At 37.0% G+C, this 21827-nt stretch overlaps 1 protein-coding gene across 4 annotated transcripts in view; it reads right to left on the minus strand.

The window, feature by feature from the left end:
* LOC137294246 (alpha-(1,6)-fucosyltransferase-like) overlaps nt 1–21827 on the minus strand; it is a 114707-nt gene that overhangs the window by 66344 nt on the left and 26536 nt on the right. For 2 of the 4 annotated variants that reach the window (XM_067825242.1, XM_067825245.1), the window contains exon 2: nt 17399–17457. The exons of the other annotated variants lie outside the window; for them this stretch is intronic. The gene's annotated coding sequence lies outside the window, so the exon portion shown is untranslated. The remainder of the gene's footprint in view (nt 1–17398; nt 17458–21827) is intronic. 4 annotated transcript variants of the gene reach the window in all.

Here is a 21827-nt window from a genome sequence, read left to right on the forward strand (position 1 = left end):
CTGGCCATTGTTAACACTGACTGGTAAATCGAACAGCCCTGGCACATATAATGCATACTTCTTACAAAACTGATATGCATATTACTGCAGCTTATGGGAGCACTACATTAATGGAGGCTGCACTCAGATTTCTACCAGTGCCAGCAGATTTTCATCAGTGTTCTTGACATTTTACTACAAATAACTATCCTAAATTAAACACATTTTACACCCCCTTTTTAATGAATTATCTGTTACTATAGTTTTGAAATTCATATCTTGGCAGACATCATTTTTTCTACTGCTACAGCATTTGTTTGCCTCAATGTTCATTGTTAAATTTCCTTGGGGTTTTGTCCTCAATGTCTATAGCTACAGTTCCTGGGGTTTTTTTATCCTCAATGTCTTACATAATTCCGACAGTTCCTGTTCTTTCTGTCATCAATGTCTATTGCTACAGTTCTTACGGTTTTGTCCTCAAGAACTTTTGCTACAGTTCCTCATGTTTTTGTCCTTTATGATCAACACCAGTCCCAAAGGGGATGATATTCCTAACTGACCTTAACAGCCAGTTAATAAAGTTTTAAAATTCTCAACTCAATGTAACACCTTCCATGTTCCATTCCAAAATCACAAGTCAATTCATTTTTCACATTCATTTTCATTTTCCCTTCTCAACCCACAAGCACCACAGTTTTCATATTCTTTTCCCAACTAACAAGCCAATAGAATTTTGACTGCAAACTATGCTCTGAGACTTCAGGGACAGACACAATTATCCCTTCAATCTCAACACCACACAAATTGTCACTTTTCTCTGACCTCAGGGGTCAGTGTCATAGGTCAAAACCTGGTCCAAATGCACACAGGAATTCCAACAATTATGTCTGACTCAGGAGCTGGATTTGCTCTGCCCAACAGCTGCCCTAAGGGACATGACTAACACGTGCTTCACCCAAATTCATTACCTGACTTTGTAGGCCAAATACAGAGTAAAAATGATTATTCTATCATGTAGTCATCTTTCTATAATGTTATTGTCAACCCCAGATGTTCATATGTACATGCAAAAAAAGAGTTTGTCACTGTTGAAGCCCTCTTGGTTTATAGAAAACACACGGATACATGAAAGCATGAACGCACACACGTACGCACACACACACCTACTGTTTGTGTGAACCTAGAATATCATAGCTATACGATGTCAGTCTGAAAACAATGAACAATGAATTGTGTATGTGTCATGCATCAAACTACAAGGTATACACATACAATAAATACATAAAAATAAAACTGATTATGCAGGGCTTCAATAGGCTGAAGAACATATACATATATATATACACATAGTTTCATAAAGTGAGAAAAATATAAAAAACAAAATAATGACTATTTTGAACTAGTTGAAATATGTTTCAAACATTTGCGATGATAAGACATCTTAAAACATAATGATTATGAGAAAAAGGTATAAGTAACATAAAACTTAATTTAAAATATTACAAGTAAAGATTTGTTACATTAGGTAACACTGAAAGACATTAGTCATCATAAAATGGACACTGTAAAAGATCAGGTCAATCTGTCTGGGTTATTGCTGCCCCGCGTAAAACTTGTCTCAGTCACCCACACACTGTCGAGGCTATCCTGATACGAGCAGGAATTCCTGCAGAAGGTTCATACGTAGATGCTTGACACATTACATAGCATCATAATCAACAACAATAAAGTGAATATTTATTAAAAATTAATGAAGTCACTTGAAAGAATGTAAAACTTAATGTAACACTGTACTTTGAAAGAAACAGTTACGGTTAAGATAGAACTGTTATGCTATCATACACACTGTCAGCAACACATCTCCATTCCTGATTAGGTGACACACAACTATAAGCACAAAACACATTTATTTTATCCAATTCTATGCCAATCAATTCAACTCTTTAGTAAAACATAACACTTTTATTCTGTTTGAGGAGCACGTCAATAAAACCGGCAAAGCAACCAACCAATATTTCTAGAAATATTGGTTGGTTGAAATATTTGAACAATACTCCCTCAGGCACAAAATATTGACACCAAAATCACCATTAAATTTGATGAGCCATGAAGATTTTTAAATTTCTTGAATGAAGAATTAATCATTGATTCATGAATTATTCTCTTTTTGCTAAATCAACACTAAATTGCCAACTTAATTCTCATTCAAATGATCCGCTTGTATAGTTTTTCAACATTTGACTGCACTGTTGGTGACTCTTGCTTGAGATGCTGACTCAAGTGCAGATTCTGCAATGAGATTCACACACTGAATACACCACAAATGTTTGCAGGGAAGATATGTCTGTATGGAAATGACACTGCCATATCGCACACCATCCTCTGGAAGTGACTTAAATAGAATCTGTTCTAAAAAAATACATATAAAGGATCATGAAGCATTGCAACAGACGGGAAGATCATTTTTACAGTCTCCTATATTGTTGACTTTGTGTTGGACCTCCGGGAAATTCAATGTCGTAATATTAAGATATATTAATACATTTGAAATAATATGCCTGTGATGTCTATACTTTTATACACTCAACAGAACTATTAGTCAGCAAGTCTGGTTTATACCACCCACAATTTTCCAGCAATATCATCATGCCCAGGACACCAGAAATGGACAAAAATTAAGAATCTAGTGAGTGAGTTTAGTTTAATGCTACTTTTACCAATGTTCCAGCAATATCATAGCGGGGGACACTAGAATAGGCTTCAAACATTGAGCTCTAGTGGGGAATCGAACCAAAGTCATCAGCGTGATGAACTAATGCTTTAACCACTAGGCTACCACACCACTCTTCTTGGGAACGAAAGACTAGACCTTCACATGGTGAACATTGAAACCTCTCACCAACCCACCCCATCAACTGCCATGTAGGTATTAGGATAAATACTGACCGTGAGTCTGAAACTCACCAAAGCATACCTAAACACTGGTACTACACATTGTAGTACCTCCATGACTGCAGCCATAAGTCATCATACACTTGGCTCACATCACCATGATACCACCTGCATAGAAATCTCACATCTCATGACAAAGCCTTGACAAATGGGAAACTAACATACTTTAGGCATAAATCAAAATTAGTATAAATTTCCATATTTTTTCCTAGTGGCAGCCAGTCTCATAATGTGGAAACAGTAATAGGATGTGCACAGTAGACAATGCCAATGATTGAATTTATCAGTTGTGACATATTAACTTCACAATACAACAGTACCTTCAAAATGCTGACTGATCTGGGGTGAGAGACAACAGTTTTCCTCCATAAGATGTCACTAAATATGAAGCAAGTGTTTTTGGTTTAGCGCTGTTTTGCAACATTATTTTAGTTCAACCTCAGCAAGCCATCTGGATGTGAGAGGATGGCCCAAACAGATGCAGGTCTTACATCCCATAATAGCAGGTGACACCCAATAGAGAAGTAAGTCACCCACTACTCGCTCTCAAACTTTAAACCATGCAGCAATATAGTACAAATCCCAAATCATGTGTTTTGAGAGGTAACTCAATTAACTTCAGATCAAATCTGACACACACTGAAAATGAAAAACATATCTGAATCACAAACTGGTATCATAAAACCAAAAAGATATTTCTGAAAACTTTTGACATCTGATATTGTATTATTATCCTGAAGGTTAGTACGTATATAATCAGACAGCATAACAGATGTAATACAAGAAACTTCAAATATTGATCAGTACCTTACTGTAAGCTACCTAATGTGCACAGAATTATCACAGTTTGTGGAATGAGTTAACAGTGAATAAATACAAACTAAATGATTTTGTATCATTTGATTGGCAAAACAAACATGTATTTGCATTTAGGTTTCCATCAGCTGAAAAATATATGTGGGCACATCCACCAATTGACAATGGTTTCTTCTTGGCTGAGAAGAGAATGAGTGTGGCTTTCATTGCAATATTGCACAAATGTTTGTGTTCCAATACTGCACTGAACTATGTCCAAGATTCTGTATTATTGTCTAATGTAATGAGGGAATTGGTGTTCATAATCAGCTTTGTTTGCATGTGTTTTAGACCTGTGAAGATACAGATTACAGATGGTCTTCAGAACCCCATGCTTGCTGTATGAGGTCACTAAGGGGATGGGGCCGATAAGCTCACTGAGCTAGAATATCGCTGAGAGCAACATTAGACAAGAAATAAATAAAACTATCAATTAATGTTTCAGTGCACATAGGTGGTGCTTCCCCATCCCTACAATGAAAGTGGAAACAGCCCTGTTGGTGAAGAATACAAACAGGAGGCATAGTTTCAAAACGAGTTCATTAACAAGGGAGACATTGTTCGTTGAAGGACACTTATTGTTTTCAACAAAGAACATTGATAGATACAGAAATAATGAAACAGATTATCAAAGATATGGAGCGGCCAGACTGACATTGGTACTTGCTGAAGGCCTGCCATATCATGGTGATCAAAAAGAGCTGTCAAATAGATATACATCCTCTGTCAGTGATGAACTCCACATTATATTATACTGTCCAGCACTACATGCCTCTACACATTTATTTCTTTCCCAGTAACTTTAAGTTTAAAAAACTCATCAAAACTGGCCTTTGTTCAATGTTTTATTATGTATCAATATGTTGTATGTTCTCTGTGTCACTGTATGTGATATTTTAGACTAAAATGTCCATTCTGTTCACAAGCTGCAGTGGTTAATTCCCAAGAAACAATAACACAACAATTATTTACACACTATCCACAACAGAAGATGTACCCCAGAACAAGAGGTATTTTAAGGGGTGTAAATAATGGTTTGTGTGAGTATTTCATTATTTACTGGTTAGCAATTTGGAATCATCCATGTGCTTTAATAACACATAGAACCTCTACTGCTCTCCTGAGACTTGAAAATCCTTGAATGGTGCATATATTTGTTGTACTGACCATCACAGTTGTCTTCCCGGGACTGAACCCTTTATCATAGCTTGTTGATAGATACACACAACCACAGGCCCTCAATATTAGGTCAAAATACATTGTGAAGCTGTTTTAAAATACTCATACCACAATAGATTACTGACAGTCACATCTAATAACGCATTTCAACAAAAATGGTATTTTTCCAATGTCAGTAATTTCTTATACCAGCCAAGATTTTCCTGAAATAAAGCAAAGTAGGTTTGACTACACATTGCACACTGGCTCACAGCTTCACATGGGACCTGGGCCCGTGAACAGGTGTACACAGGACTGCCGCTATACATAGGGTCTGCACCCTAGAACAGGAGGTGTACACAGGACTGCCGCTATACATAGGGTCTGTACCCTAGAACAGGAGGTGTACACAGGACTGCCGCTATACACAGGGTCTGTACCCTAGAACAGGAGGTATACGATACACTGGACCACAGCTTTACACAGGACCTGGGCCCGTGAACAGTAGGTGTACACTGGATCACAACTTCACACAGGACCTGTACCTGAGAACAGGAGGTGTACACTGGATCACAGCTTTACACAGGACCTGGGCCCACTTGCACAAAACTATCTTAGAGCTACAATTATTGTAAATCCTTAAGATCGCGATCTTAGGCTTCGGCTACAATCGCCATCCACTTGCACAAAGCGATTGTAGGCTAAGATCATTGTAAGTTACAATCAAAACTTACAATTGGTCGGAACCAATTGTAAGGAGCTAAGATCATTGTAGTCAGTAGCAAAATGGCGTTCAAGTTGGTGTCAGTTTCACGCAAATAATTAGCTTTACGTTTGGGGATTGCTTTTATATTGCATAAAACTGAATGGTTCGCCTCGACACTTCAACAACACGGAGAATGCAACATCGATTTAACGTCTGAAATACCGTTATTCGAGGTAGTGAACAACATCATTATCGAGTCGATATCATAGAGTACAATTCTCACCCGATTCAGTGTTGGAAAAAGTATGAACACCATACCTTTTTGATAAACAAGGAAAGGATAGTAATGAAAGGTGTCTGCATGCGATTAGCAGTGGCCATGACCTTTTCAATAACTCAAGGGCAGCTAATCTTGGTTTTTACGCAAGATGGGAGTGGTTTCCCTTTGTGTATTATACCGTTGCTGTAAAATCTGCCATGCCCAAATGTATGTTATATTGTGACAGCGCAGATCTCCACATATATTTCTTTTCGATCATAGACGTGTCAATAATCTACAGTTGGTTAACGTACAAATTTATGTTTCTTTCTGACGTGAGAATTGAGTTTTAATCTATGCATTTTAAATATAATACAAGTATTCTTCAAACAGGAAAATACACTTGCTGAGGCATGTGAAATTTGCGTAAAAAGGTTTTTTAACAAAAAGAAAAAATAATTATCAACAAAATAGCGTAAAGCAATTAACATATTATTTGCAATACATATTATTTATTTATGTAAACATGCTTCACTAAATGCAATTTGAGAGAGAAATAATACGTTTAGAATCCAAAAATGACTTCAGTGTTTATTTCCTGTGGGTACTTTTAGTCGTGGGTTCACATTTCTATACTCACCGATTTGACAAAATGGCGTCCTGTCGTAAATGCATGCAGCGATCGTAGGGATATAAAAGGAAAACAAACACAGGTTTTCAGAATATACTGGTAATCTTTATTGTGTATGGCAGTACTTGGTCTCTGTTAATGCAAGCAGTGATCGTTGGGATCGTTGACATAAACAAAGGTTTCCAATCTTTATTCACATCAAACATACTGGTTACGTCCAAGATGTCTCTGATCGTGGTCTCTGGCCATAGTGGGGGCTCGGCTTATGTATGAGAGATACAATCTTGGCATTGATTTTGAGGGTCAAGTTGGGGGGTCGGCTTATTCACGGGGTCGGCTTATATGCGGTAATATACGGTACTGTAGATAAGTATTTAACAATACATACAAAACACACGGAATAATAACGTTTTCATATTTCCCTGTCATGCATTTTCCACAACACTTCCACTTTCATGTCACACTTTCATATCTTTACACATCTAATGCTTGTGGGATATATTTGGGATTTTACTCCAAATAACACCAACCAGATGCCAAACACAGATTCATTGACAGCCATTGACATATCATGGTACATGTAGGTGTTCTATCATAAGGAAATTTTGTTTATAATTTATGTTATCTTTTAATTTTCTTGAGTACTAGGTCAGTAACTCAAAACCCAAATTTGTTAATGTACTTGTTTGTATTTCAATATTTTATCATAAAACGTGATATTCCTGTGGTTGCAGTATGACATTCTTAGTTCATAATAATATTAGAATGTAGAAAAATCAGAGAATAGCCCACGAGGTACGAGTTACCACATATGTTATCTTCCACATTATCATTACAAAGATTTGTGGGGTTTTCTTGCTTGTTTTCTTTTCTTTCTTTTTTTTGCCCTGTTTTGTTTTGTTTTCATGAAAAATCTGCAAGGTGCGATTAAGGAAGAAATGTCAGTTGCATGCAGTAACCAGTTCCACGTTTTATTTGCGCTGCATGCTATGCGCACTTGAAGACAACTGTAGACAGGAGTCGAGTTTAAGAAATTTCTTCCTCTAACGTTGAAGAGTTCGATCTTAGTTAAGATTGCGATCTTAAATCCATGCTGTCTTAAGATCGTGTTTGTGCAAGTGGATTAGAGCAATTGTACGGTGATTGTAAAGTTGATTGTAGGGGCCTAAGATTGATTGTAACTAAGATTGCTCTGTGCAAGCAGGCCCTGAACAGGAGTTGTACTTTGGTTCACAACTTAACACAAGACCTGTACCCAGAAGAGTAGGTGTACACTGGATCACAGCTTTACACAGGACCTGTACCTGAGAACAGGAGGTGTACATTGGTTCACAGCTAAACACAAGACCTGTACCGAAAACAGGTGCACACAGGACCTGTACCCCTGAACAGGAGGTGTACTCTGGATTGCAGCATTACAAAGTACCTGTACCTGGAAGAGGTGTACACTTGACCACAGCTTTATACAGGGCCTGTACCCCAGAACAGGTGTACCCAAGGAAGAACAATGTAAGTTGTATTCAAGTGTATATTATATATCGCAAAACACATTACTGTCATAGTCATCAACGGAAGGGGCATGCAGTTACTGCAGCAGAACAGCACAGTATCAGTTGGACAACATTATTGATTTACAGCAAGAGCTTGTTCATATGCTTAGAACATCAGAGTGAGTTTCCCTTTGTGTAAGGAGTTGTTTTAATAACCTGACAATGTTGAAGAGCTGCAGAAGGGTAGTCAAATTTCATCAAGGAAAGCATTCAACTACCCTGAAAAGTTCACAGGTTGTCCTGCCTTCTGCTCCCTTTCAACATGTTACAGCAGTTCTCCACCATTCAGACTGCATGAGGCACTCTCTTCTGCTTAACAATTACAAGTGACGCACACACACACAAACTGAAAGAAAAGTGTGGATGCACACATCAACATGAACATCAGAAAATCATCTACAATAAACAACATAATGTTCCTTTTTCCCATCATCTTAGTTGATTTACACTGGATTTCTGCAGTCTCAACAAACATTTACTTTCATAGTTAATGCACTTCCAAACTCCATATATCACTTGCTACATGGTGGGGAAGGGAAATTTGAATCATTTCACTCACAGCACGTTCTTAAACAAAGTAAACGGAATGACTTGAATATTGTTCCCATGCGGTTTGTCATGCAAGTTGGCAATTCCTCCTCAATATTATTTGATGGAACCCTTGTCAGTCTCAATGTTGAGGACCTAAATTTGCCCAGTGATCTGCATTCATGCCAAATTGCTACTGAATACTTTGAAGGGACCTTAGATCCTTGGATAAAACAGATCGGGCATGAAGAAGTTCACCACTTGGAAATTTGGGACAGTGACCAGACTGATGAACAAACCAAATGAACTTCTACAATAAACAACATAATGCCTGTATATTCAAAGGTGACAAAAATCAATCATCTACATTCCTTTTATTTTTGCTTTTCTTGAGGTAGGTAGAATAATAGCTCAGAACTGCAATTAAACATCCCCAGGAAGGAACAGCAGGGTATCCTTGTGCACTGAAGGACTGGAAACCAGTTACATGAACAGAACAGAAGATACGAAGTTTCCAGCAATATAATGGCGAAAGACATCGAAAAATATACATTATTATACCCACTCCAGGAATAAAACTGTGGTCGACACAATTAATAGAAAACTTTAAGACAAATGGGGAATCGAAACTGGGCCTGTGATGAGAGAACGTTATAACCAATGGGCTACCCCACCACCACTACAGGATTGGAAAACATAGTAGGACTTCCACTTTCACCATATTTATGCAACAATGGTCATTCTGATATTACCTGTGAAAGGATGTCTTGTGGACTTTGTCCAGCTGGTGTGACACCTAACATCTGATTTGTGTTATCTCTAAATGGTATTTCGGTTTTATAATGTGAGTGCCACAGGTGATCACAGAATTTCAAGAGAATGATATCACAAAAAATGGCTTCTTAAAAGGAATCTCGGCTTTAGATGATGTGCTATTGGACTTACCGTATGGTCTTACATCTGCAGCCAAACTCAGCAAGCAAAGTCTATCATATATACTGGGCCAGTACAGAAATTGTATACACATGTTACATGCAATATGTCACATATGTGAGCATCTGTGGTTATTCAATTTTCTCTGCCTGTCAGTATATATTTCAGATGACTTTGTCCAATCACATAACCCTTCTTAAGTTGGTTCAAAAGTCCCTTCTTTGAGAGGGGCAGGAATCATACAGATGTTCGGCACAAATTACAAGACCTTTTCAATAGATCCCCACATGCAAATGATCCATTTATATAACAGTAGCACACAATCATTGATAAAATGATAGATCGTATGATAAATGCCTTGAAAAAATATAAACGTTCAGTCTCCATTGGGTCATATACGGGTATCAATGCAAATCAGAGGTAATATGCAAATTTAAGGAACTAATTTAAAAGTGTAAACAAGCATGGCGGCAAGGGTCGGCAGTCATGTCCAGATTGACAGCTGTGGTTACAGCACTGTCAGCACTGGTTATGATAGATGCAGTAGAGTACAAAGTGAAGACAGGAATTTATAGGCTATTGAGGATACCAACATCAGTTCCCTGACCAAGTCTCAGTTTTAGTGAGAAAACGGCACACGATTCATGAATGTGTACTTGTTGTTCAAAAGGCTAATTGAAGGTTTCAGAAGTTCCATGACAGTTTGTTGGGTATTTGTCAAACATAAGCTAAGATTTGTTGATGACAATACATGCTTTACTTAAAACTTACAGGGAACTAAATGACCTGACACAGTGAGTGACCAGGAGAACATTATGTGACGTAACATATCACTATGCACATGTTTGTGACATCTTAGACATTCCATTAAGTTTAGCTTCATCATTTGTGGCATGTGAAATTAAATTTCCAAGAAATTATAAAGAAAGAATGACATTGTATGATAAATAAGTAATCGCACAAGTGTATTTCGGGATGGTTAATGACCTGCATTACGAATAAACACTATGTATCTAGCGCACAAAGGCTCATTAAACACAATGATTATTCCTAATGCAGGATATTAACCATTCCACAAAACACTTGCATAATAACCTATATATCAAGATCAAAATTCAAGAACATTAAAAAACAGACCTAGTATTTCAATACTTTCTAGCCCAGAAAGAGTATATGGGATTTTAAACTGCTTTTGGCATTATTCCATTCGTGTGATGACACTGTAAAGTAAAGGTGAATTTCACATGCTGTAACCATGATGGGAAATGAACCCCAGAATTACTAAACAAACACTATGACCACGGGGCTAAACAAACAACCTGAACACGTAGAAATTGAGATTTGTCATATCAGTACACTTCAATATCATGTACAGTCATGCAAAATGTTCACAGGGTAATGAGACATGAAAGGCATCAGTCGTTGACAAGCCCGATCAAACCAACAAACAATCGGCACATTACAGCTTATTCAACTGAACTTGGGTGATATCCACACTAATTCATTTCATTGGCTGAACTTATTTAGACAATCTGCTTCATTCTGGAAATACCTTTCAACCCTTATTAATAAGAGATAAGAGTCCCACTGCACACAGCATGAATTAGACAAATCTGGGCTTGGCACCAGACAGAGGTATTGTTCAGATGCCTCCATCTATAAATGATTCCATTTGAAACAAGAACAAAAGATCCAAGAACACCAACAAAGTTAAACGAAAGTTGAACTTTCTTTTTCTATCCCATGATTTTTCTCTAAAAAAAGCCAATAGAGTATGGACAAAGGACAAAAAAAAACCACCAGGAACAAATGTTTGAAGTGATCTTTTTATGTAAAAATATGGAATCAAAGAAATCAGAAGCTAAAGTGAGTGACTGCAGTTAGTTCTACGCTGCTTCTATTCCAACAATATCATAACAGGGAAGACCAGAACTTCTCACACTGTACCCATTTTGGGAATGGAACTCAGGTTTTGAATGCTTTAATCACTAGTCTACCCTAGGAATATGTCACTTCAGATGTCAGTCTACTTTTTCCTTAACTCTGTCGTATTTCATTCAACTTTCGTGAAACCTTGAATCTCTGACAAAGTAAATAAGTACCATGCACAAAAAGACGTAGTTTCAGGATAAAATGAGCCATCCATTGTTTCACACATGCCAAAACAAAGAATCAGATATTATATCACTTCATTGCCTTAGACAGATATTTAAATGGTAACAGAACACTTCAAAGACAGTTACATTTTACATGGAAATGAATAATATCATCCAAATGCTTTGACTCCACATTGATGTTCCTCAATCAGTTCCAGAACAATGTACATTTCATGAACATCATTTGCCACAGACCCCATCTTTTAGAATACATATACCAAAACATGCTATGGCCTCTTTCCTAGAAACGTGGAAATAATTTGGAAGCATCAGCTGTCAAGTTCCACCTTATTGATCCTGAAATGAAATCATTGCAATCTCGGTGGTCATCCCACCCCCAGAATCCCCTGAAAATCAACACGTCTCAGATCTGAGCAAATATGAAAATGCCACTCAAGCATCACCCTTATTGAAATTACACGTTCTTCGTTTCTGTGCCTGTGCGAAACATGATACGAAAATCTAATGGGTGAAAATCGGATGATTGGAAACTAGGGAGAAATTCCAAGAATAACTGTTGTTTAATGTAGTCCCCTTCCTCAGGCAAGAAACTCGCTGTTTCAAACATTTCACTGCTGATGCCAACTGATAGTGATGTTGATGAAATAACAAGTTCCAGACAGAATCAATGGTTTAAACAATATCACATGTCTCCAAGCAAACAAGTATGCATACATCTTCATTGTCGACAGTGTTGATCAAGGTGCCAAGTGAACACTAGTCACATAAAATCACAATAAATCTTCTTGTGTCACTTCAAAATAAGCAAATATTTGCACTGCAATTAGCTAACACATTGACACACCATTGACAAATGGCTGTTCCACGATGGTTGTTTGGGAAAAATCATTCTTAAAATGTAATAGTGCAGATTAAATATATCTTGTTTAGAAAAAATATATATATGATTTGTTAGCATTTCATAGCGAAATCGATGAACTTTCAGATATATTGTCACATTCATCAAATCAAAATGGTAATGTTACTATGGCGACACAATTTTAATTCAGAAGCAGCAGTTATGCTTGTTTATTCCACTGCCACCTGCTAACTCTAGACGCACACAATCATCACAGTGAAAAAAATATCAACATCAACACAATTTGCTTGTTGGCACCCTTAAGTCTGGTCTTTGACCTTCAGATCCTGCTTGAACAGAACCACTGGTGGAAGACGTGGCACCATATGCAATTCACCATTTCACAGAAAATACCAGTGGCCATTGATTTTTTATTATCACCAACTTCTGATGAAATTTCTCTTTATAGAACTCCCTTTTTCTTAGGTTTAGGCTGTTTTATTGTGTAAGCATATTTTGAATGATTTCTTAAATCTAATCTTTTACCCAACATAAATACTTTAGGTGAATACTTTATTTCAAAAACTGAAAGGAGATTCACATTGTCTTCTCTCTACAAGATATGTGACACTGCAATTTCAATCTAAAATAGGACCTTTGGGTATTATTCTTGTATTTCTTTCTTCAGACTGTTACATAAAATCAATACTTGCTTTCAGTATGGTGAGGTACATCCTTGCCACTTGTATGCATTCTCTGATGCATGTAGATATCCATAAGACTTCTAAATTTGGACATTCTGTGACAAACAGACATGTTGTTATTGTGACTTCATTCAAGCCAATATATCTTTCTAAGACAAGGGAGATGTAGTTTCCTGTTGTGCAGATTGGTCTGATGAGCTAATATGGCAAAGTGACACCACATTGTGTAGCAAGATGGTGAACTGCCTCGACCAATGGGACAACGCTTTAGTGTGCTGAACAGTTTGACTTCTCACACATCTGATTGCAAGTGTCATCTTCTGCAAGACATGAATGGCTTAGTGTATCATGTGTTCAATGCCAGATAGTTTATATTCGGTCGACCTGTTTTCCATAATTATTCCCATTGAATATTACACATGACTGACTACATATTTTGACTAAGGTAATAGAGACTGTGTCTATGGATCATCAGTGAAATAGAATTCAGGCCATATGGTCTAGTGGGTTTTAAGCAGGGATGAAAGCTTAAAGCGATGCAGCTTGTAGATATCTACCAAGCTGATGAACTGACAAGCAGTGTGTTTGTGCCTACTGACCAAGGACATTAGGAATTAATGACCAACAGAGACCAGGTTCGATGCTTTCTAGCACTTCTCTACCCTCTTGGCAATATTACAGCATTCTCAAGGATGGGGACACCATGTTGAGACTCAAACACAGGTGTACAGCAAACACTCCAAATACGTGGCTGTCATTCTGGCTCTGGTATTAGTTCACTCTCAACTCCTTGACCTCCATGACTGGACAATTGTTTCAAGTTCATTTCAGAGACGGAGCAATTTCACCCAATACATGACATATTATAATCAAGAGTAAGGTCAAATCAAAATGACTGTTTCTTGTAAACCTAATCATTTCCAAATAAAGAAAAAGAGGAAAAGCAGAAACATCATACAGTAGTCAAAAATGTTACATAAAAAGAGCACAATTTGCCCCAAAATATAATGCCTAGATGACTGCTGACAAGTTAAAGAGTGAAGATAGTTAAAGAGCTTACACTAACACAGTGTCTTAATAGTTGTATGTCCCTTTGAACTACCAACTTGTAATCCTTAGCAAAGACCAAATAGTATAAAATTACTGTTGAGGCACATCCACTGACTAACATTTTGGCAACGCGATCTTGTATTGCAAAATATTAGGTTTACAAAATAAATATACAATTTAGTTACAATGACAATTGTCATTGAGGTGACATAATCCCCTGCTGAAAATTATCAAATTAACCTTAAAAAGTACTGAAAATGAAGGTAGTAGTTTAAATATGAAGTTAAATGCGCCTTCCCAAAATGAAGCTTGGTGATGAATAAGAAAATCCAGCGACCAGTTCTTGAGATATCGTGTTGACAAGCTTAACATCCAGATGAACACGCTGAAATCATCAAAGTGTCTCTGTGACCTTGAAAATCAAGTGAAGGTCACCAAACTTTACTGGACCCTGCACCTTCCCTAGATGAAACTTGATGTCAAATGTGAAGAAAATCCAGAGAACAGTTCTTGAAGTATCTCACTGACAAGGATAACATGCAGCTTAACATGCTGAAATGTTCAAAGTGTCGTTCTGACTAAGCTTATGTGATTACGTGAAGATCACCAAATTCAACAGGGCCCTGTGCATTCCCTAGAATAATCTTGAAGTTGAATATGAAGAAAATCCAGTGAATGGTTCTCGCTGACAAGCTTAACATGCAGTTCAGCATGTTAAAATCTTCAAAGTGTCGCCATGACCTTGAAAATTAAGTGAAGGTCTCAAAAATTTACTGGGCCCTGCACCTTTTCTTGGTGTTGAACATGAAGAAATGGTAATTCTGGGTATGGTTCTTGAGATGTCTCACTGACAAGGATAAAAGGTTAAAGTCCCTTTGTGACCTTGAAATGAAGGTAAAGGTCACCAAACCTGAGACCTGTCTTGTACTGTGAAGAACCTAGGTACCCAACATGAAAAGAATCTAGTGAACTGTTCTTAAGATATTCCAATTCGTACGTATGTATGAATAGGCGGATGGATGGAGCCTAATACTAATTAAATACAGATCTTGACAGCATGGTCAAAGCAGTGTGCCTTGATGCTGTAAGAACTTACTGCACTGTGTTAATCAATATCTGCTAAAAGTTAATTCAAAAAGTACCATCATGATAAGATATCATCAACTTTGTCACTCCAGCAGAAGAGATACTTCACCAACAGAAAAAGGTACTTTATCAGTCTAGCAGTGCAAGAAAAGATACTTCTTCAGCCTAGCAGTGCCAGAGGAGACAGATACCTCTTCAGCCTAGCAGTACCAGAGGAGAAAATACATTATCAGTCTGGTAGTGCCAAAGGAGAAGACACTTCATCAGTCTAGCAGTGCCAGAGGACAAGATAACTCATCAGTCTAACAAAGCCTAAGAAGACACTTCATCAGTTTGGCAGTGCCAGAGGAAAAGATACTTCATCAGTCTAGAAGTGCCAGAGGGGAAGATACCTCATCAGTCATAAATCAGTATCATAACCAGATATTGAAGTGCTTGTTAAATGAACAATGCACTTTACCTTGGAAAGTTCATGGCATCACAAGGAGTTGTTCCTTTAAGGCCGTCCTTGACAAGAAACAAATCCCTCTTGGAAATGCTGCTGAGTCATAATCCTTGCTTCAAAGTCTGTGGCAAATATGGACTTGCATATGTCAGGTAAACTACCTCAAGCTGTGTGTTTGGAATCCATAGCTCACTAGACTTGTCCATCCTTACATAATCTAGAATGATATGAATCAGGTGATTGTAAAGCAATAACATGCAACACTTCCTTAGTCAGAATGTAAATGTTCAAACACAGTGCACAACCAAATACAGTAATTGAATTCCACAGCAGATATTAACTTTGCTAACTCAATATTTTCCAACAAGAATCCACATAACAGCAACTTAAAACAACCACAGACAATATGACCCAAATATTGGTATCATTAACAACTTAAGCACCACCATTCCCAATAATCAATATAAGGAAACCCAATCAATTACACTACCATTGACCAAGACCTCTCTTTCTATACAGACCTCTAATTGGAAACAATGATGAAATCGGACATCTGCAGAATACTTTTGACATCCTTACTGGACAATTCTTTAACTGATAGAAATTGCTACATGTAATTTGCTGAGCAATAATCGACCTTGACGTGCCATTGGCCACTCTCTTTGGATATTGATTTTCAGGCAACCATAATTTGTGACCCTTAAGGGTACGGTCTGAGGCACCAAGGGAGCTGAAATGGCTCGTTATGGGCTTCCAGACACTGGCCTGGAGTTCTTGTAGCAAGCTGTCATCAAGTTCAATGGCAATTTAAGTATTCTAACAACCATATGAAAACGACTGAAAAACTAGCTTGTGCAGTGTTGAAACTTGAAAAGCAGTTATTTGATTTCATTTATTTCAACTTTTTACATTCAGTTATTTATACAAATTGTTCCTGTCCTTTCTTATTGGCATTTAGTCTCATCTCAATACCCTGTGCTGTGACGAACACATTTGTTTGAGGTAATCACTATGTTTTGCATGGGGGAAATTTAATTGCTTTTCATCTATGAGGTTTACATGTTCCTGAAGTTACATGACCATGCCATTGTTGTCTCTCTGTAGTAGTTCTCTTAGTGGTCTGTGGGGACATGGCAGTTTCAGTGTTTTATCTGCACCTGTCTGTGACCATTAATTTTGGTTTGTGTTTTAATCATTTCTGTTGAGTAACATTTTAATGCCAGTAGCTAAGAAATGTTAGATGATTTGTCATCACAACAAAAGAGAAAAGCTGTGACCTGAAAGTCTATCGCTCTTATTCTGTGAGATTCCAATGAGATTTTATGGAATCTGTAAATACAGCACGTGACCATGAGGCAAAATAAAAGAGAAACACAAACAAGTGTAACTGGTCAAAATATAATGCATTTGAAAGAGTTCTTTTTTCCCCTTCTAAATCATTGTTAATTACTTTTGCACTCATATAGAATTCTGTATAATATTTCTTTTCTATTTGCAATAGAAATCACTATCTTTTACCATAAGGATTATGCCATTAACTGTATGAATTGTGAAGAAATGCCACTAGGATTGGCTGTCACCAAAATTAAAAACCAGCGAGTATCTACCTTGCAAGATCTTGTTGGTCAACTCTTTCTTTCCAGTGTAAACTTGACACCTGTCACACCTGTAAAAAAGTGGGGTTTCTTTTCAATTTGTTAAACCATCAATCATTATTGCTAACATTTATGACAAGCGTATGGTACTCATAAAAGGATATGGAAATCATGATAGTTACCATGGTAACAGACCACACAGTAGAAATATGCTATTGGGTACAAGCTAATCACTGGTAAGCACTGTATCTTCATGATCAGTGTGATCAGTGCATCATGGCAAATCAATGACAATGCCATAAATGTATGTATTATCACTTTGTTGCACCGATTCAATGACAAAGATGACAGTGGATTCTGATTAACTTAAAAAAGATTACAAATGACTCTACACACAAACTATCTGCATCAGATTAATGTAAGCTGAAAGTGTCTTATTGACCAATGTTTCCAATGAACAAGCACTGTCAGGGTTCACAAGCAGCTAAAGGCCTACAAGACAGAGACAGTAATAACCAAGAAAGGACTCCAAAAAGGACAACAGATGAGCCATGCGTCTGCTAGTAGACTCAACTGATTATTTGATCCAACTGATATGGGAACTCAGTAGCAGAACAGGTTTGTGGACAGAGAAAATACTTAACTTATAAATCTGCAAATAATATTTGACAATATTTTAATATAGAGACAGTTGTTACTTGTACTTATCAGGGTTATACCTGTGAAAGTCGGAGGTAGAATAGGCCTTCCGCAACCCATGCTTGCCATAAAAGGCGACTATGCTTGTCGTAAGAGGTGAACTAATGAGATTGGGTGGTCAGGCTTGCTGACTTGGTTAACACATTGTGCAGATAGATGTTCATCACTGGATTGTCTGGTACAGACTCCATTATTTACAGACCACCACTATATAGCTGGAATATTGCCGAGTGCAGTAAAACTACACTCCCTTGCTCAACCACAGTCACTGACACTTTCAAAACTTTGGGATACAATTCACTCATTAATGCACGGGAGTGATAATTTGTGAATTTATCACGTTATTGTCTGTGCCCAAAATGTTAACTGCTGTTTGCCTGATCCAAATAAGCCTGACCCAACTTTTCACCACTGGCAAATTTCCGGCCCAGCAGATGTCACCCTGGAAAATGTGTCAGAACAGAATACACTAACTCACTTGTTCACTCAACATGCTCAAGAAATTCAATGCTGCTAAACAAGATCATGAAGTTGTACTGTAGGAATATATATGTATATCATATATATACACATACAAAGTTTCTCCATAATATGTTTAACCAGTAGGATTTCTGAATATTGATGCACACCACACCTGAATATATAACATCTTGACACTCCAAACAAATAAGATAAAACATACAGGACAAATTTTATGGATAGCAACTCTTGCATTTATTTTCACGATGTTTTGGGGCTTATCCTAGCCCCCTCATCAAGTTGAGTTGAACTGAAGAGTACGGCTTAACCCCCTGGATGCCGAGTTTTTTTTCAGGCGCACATTTTCGTAAGGTTTGATTTGCGCTCGCGTAGTACTGGATCTGCGTACGGCTATAAAATTGCACAGAAATGTAGAATATTTAATTTCCTATCCGTTGGTATAAATATAACTGCGGCTACCTCAGGAGTTTGAGAAATTGACACTGCTAAAAGTTGTCCAAAATTTCTCCGTTTTTTATCGTGCACCAATAAAAGCACTCTGCTACGATTTTTTTAGCATCTTTACGGAAAGTGTGAGCAAAGAAAAAACATCTGAACAACATAAGTGTATATGAAATGGATGTATGTGCTAATGCATAACATCATACTCACAAAATAAAAAATGACCTGCAATAAATGTCAAAAATCAATTTTCTTCTATGATGTTAAACGTCAACAGAGAGGTCATGCACGTATAAAGATAAGGGGGCATAACTCAGCTATGGTTTACATTAGGTCAATGTAACTCCGATCACATGGAGAGAATTTGCTGTGGATACCGACAGTATATTTTCGTTATGTTTTGTTCACAGTGAACCAAACTATTCCAATACAAATTTCCCCAATGTGAGAGAATACCTTTTGGTAGTTTCACAATTTGTAAGAAAAGATGCCAGCGTACTACATCAAAAAGCAGATAATAGCGATTTGGATGTCCCTATCCGATACATATTTTAGTTCTTAGATTCCCATATTCTCCTGTTTGTGTAGATGTATTTTTATTAATTTTCCATCATTTTTAACAGAGTAACAGCCACATTTTCAAATGTAATGAAATAACTGAAAATAATGCGACATTTTAGTTGACGTCACGGCATGTTTTGTGCATTTTGTGACGTCAGAAAAAGACGACTCTGGTTGCTGATTAGTATATATCTAACCTAATTTCCACTCTATGTGTAAAAGTTCTCGGCTTCTCTCTCAGAATTCAACACTTTTTAGCCAAAATATAAAATGAATGGTTTTATCACTGAAATGGTGTCCTGAATATATCAACAATTAAACAGTTTTACCACATATCTTATTGTGAGCAACATGCGCACCTGCCTAGCATCAATTTAGCGTAAATGAAAAACACCTGAATATTCATTGAGTATTCATTTAGGAAATAGACTTTTCTTCCTATGATTATGAAATCAATTCCCTTCATAAGTATGCAATGAAAGGTACAAAGAGATCGCTTTTTCAGTACAGAAGTATTAAAATATCAACGTAAGGCTTGTCCAAATTAAGACATGACCTGGTTTATATATTTTTAACAATTTTCATATAAATATTGTTTGAGTTAGATATTCTGCCATCAGATATATTTTAATCAAATTTGAATTGACTTTATTATCCAAAAAAAAATGATAATCATGAAACGTTTTTGACAAACTCACACCTGGTCAATTATTATTCATAATTGTTTTGTCTATAAAAACGACACAAACCAATACAATGAACAAGGCATTTCCTTTAAATAGTAGTGTGTGTGCCCCTACATTTCATAAAATGTACAAATCATTTTTATTAGTATTATCCATTTTACTTATAAGTTGGAATTAAATCGTTGTTTATCAACCTGTTCATATGAAACTGCAATATTTGTCCAAACGTATTAAATATTGCACATCACGGGAACTAAAGCACATGTTGCAGTAATGGTTACATGTGATCTTCCAACACTTGTGTAGAGGCTTAAAATGCGGTATTGTACACTTACTGAGTCAATTTCCCATGTAAGTATTATTCAAACAATCAAAAGCTTTCAAAGAATAAAAACGCATATCTTATATCCACACATGATATGGTGTTGAACATGGACATATGTAGATACTGAAATCAATTTCATGAAAAAAATATCTGAACGATGCGCAAAATATACATCACAATACATTTTTACATTTCAGTCAAGCGCTGTCTTTCGAGCACAGCGTTCGTTTTCATACCAAGTATATTTTGTTTTGTTTTGTCTAGACAGTTGGTATTGGTGACAAAGACCACTTGTAATTTGATTCTAAGATGCTTGGGGAATTCAATGATGCATTTGTCGCAGCTAACTATGAAGTATACATGATGTAATAGGCATCTCCATACCGGCCTTCTCGAAACATGATTTTGTAAACACTATCCAATATGGCGGAAAGCGCTCTTCGGCGTTCGTGCAAGTGTATTTTCGAAAACATCCCAACCGATTCTGGGTACATCAGTGACATTTCAGAATTATCATTAGTGGTTACATGAAAACTTGATATCAGTGATTATTAATAAGCAATTTTTGAAATTCATTACTCCCAGTAATTATCCGATTTTCACATTTCAAAACATACTGCAAATAACGCTGTGAATCTCGATTTTGTACAACATTTGTTGACAACAAAGTTGACAACATTTACGATGAAGCCTATTTTGAAAGGCGATTTTAAGCACTTTAGCTTGGTATGAGATAATAGTGGATGGTATCAAGAAACTGGCAATTTTCCGCAGAATTCAAAACTGTGAAGTATTTTTATATGCGTGGTATATTTAGAATTTTATTGGACTTCCAAGTGAGGTATGTAGAAGAAGGACATATATGTCCCTGTGGCATCCAGGGGGTTAACTGTTAACTGTTGCCCATGACCTCACATTGCTTATGACATCACAATGCACAATGTATAACTAAGGACCCAACTAACAAGATCCAGACTAACAGGAGCAATACATGCTGGGACCAGACAAACAAGGACTTTGGACTTACTGGGGTTAGACTAATTTGTACAGGACTAACAGAACCAGACAAACCCAACTAAAGGGAACAAGAGTAACTGAGACCAGTCTAACAGGAACTAGACTAACTAGAACCAGACTAATGACCAACCAGACTAGTCAAGAACAGACTAACATTAACCAGACTATCTAGGACCAGAGAAACAAGGATCGCCTTGACCAGACAAGCAGGCACTAGACTAACACTGACCAG

Source organism: Haliotis asinina, chromosome 8 (genome assembly GCF_037392515.1).
Source record: "Haliotis asinina isolate JCU_RB_2024 chromosome 8, JCU_Hal_asi_v2, whole genome shotgun sequence".
Taxonomy (NCBI): Eukaryota; Metazoa; Mollusca; class Gastropoda; order Lepetellida; family Haliotidae; genus Haliotis; species Haliotis asinina.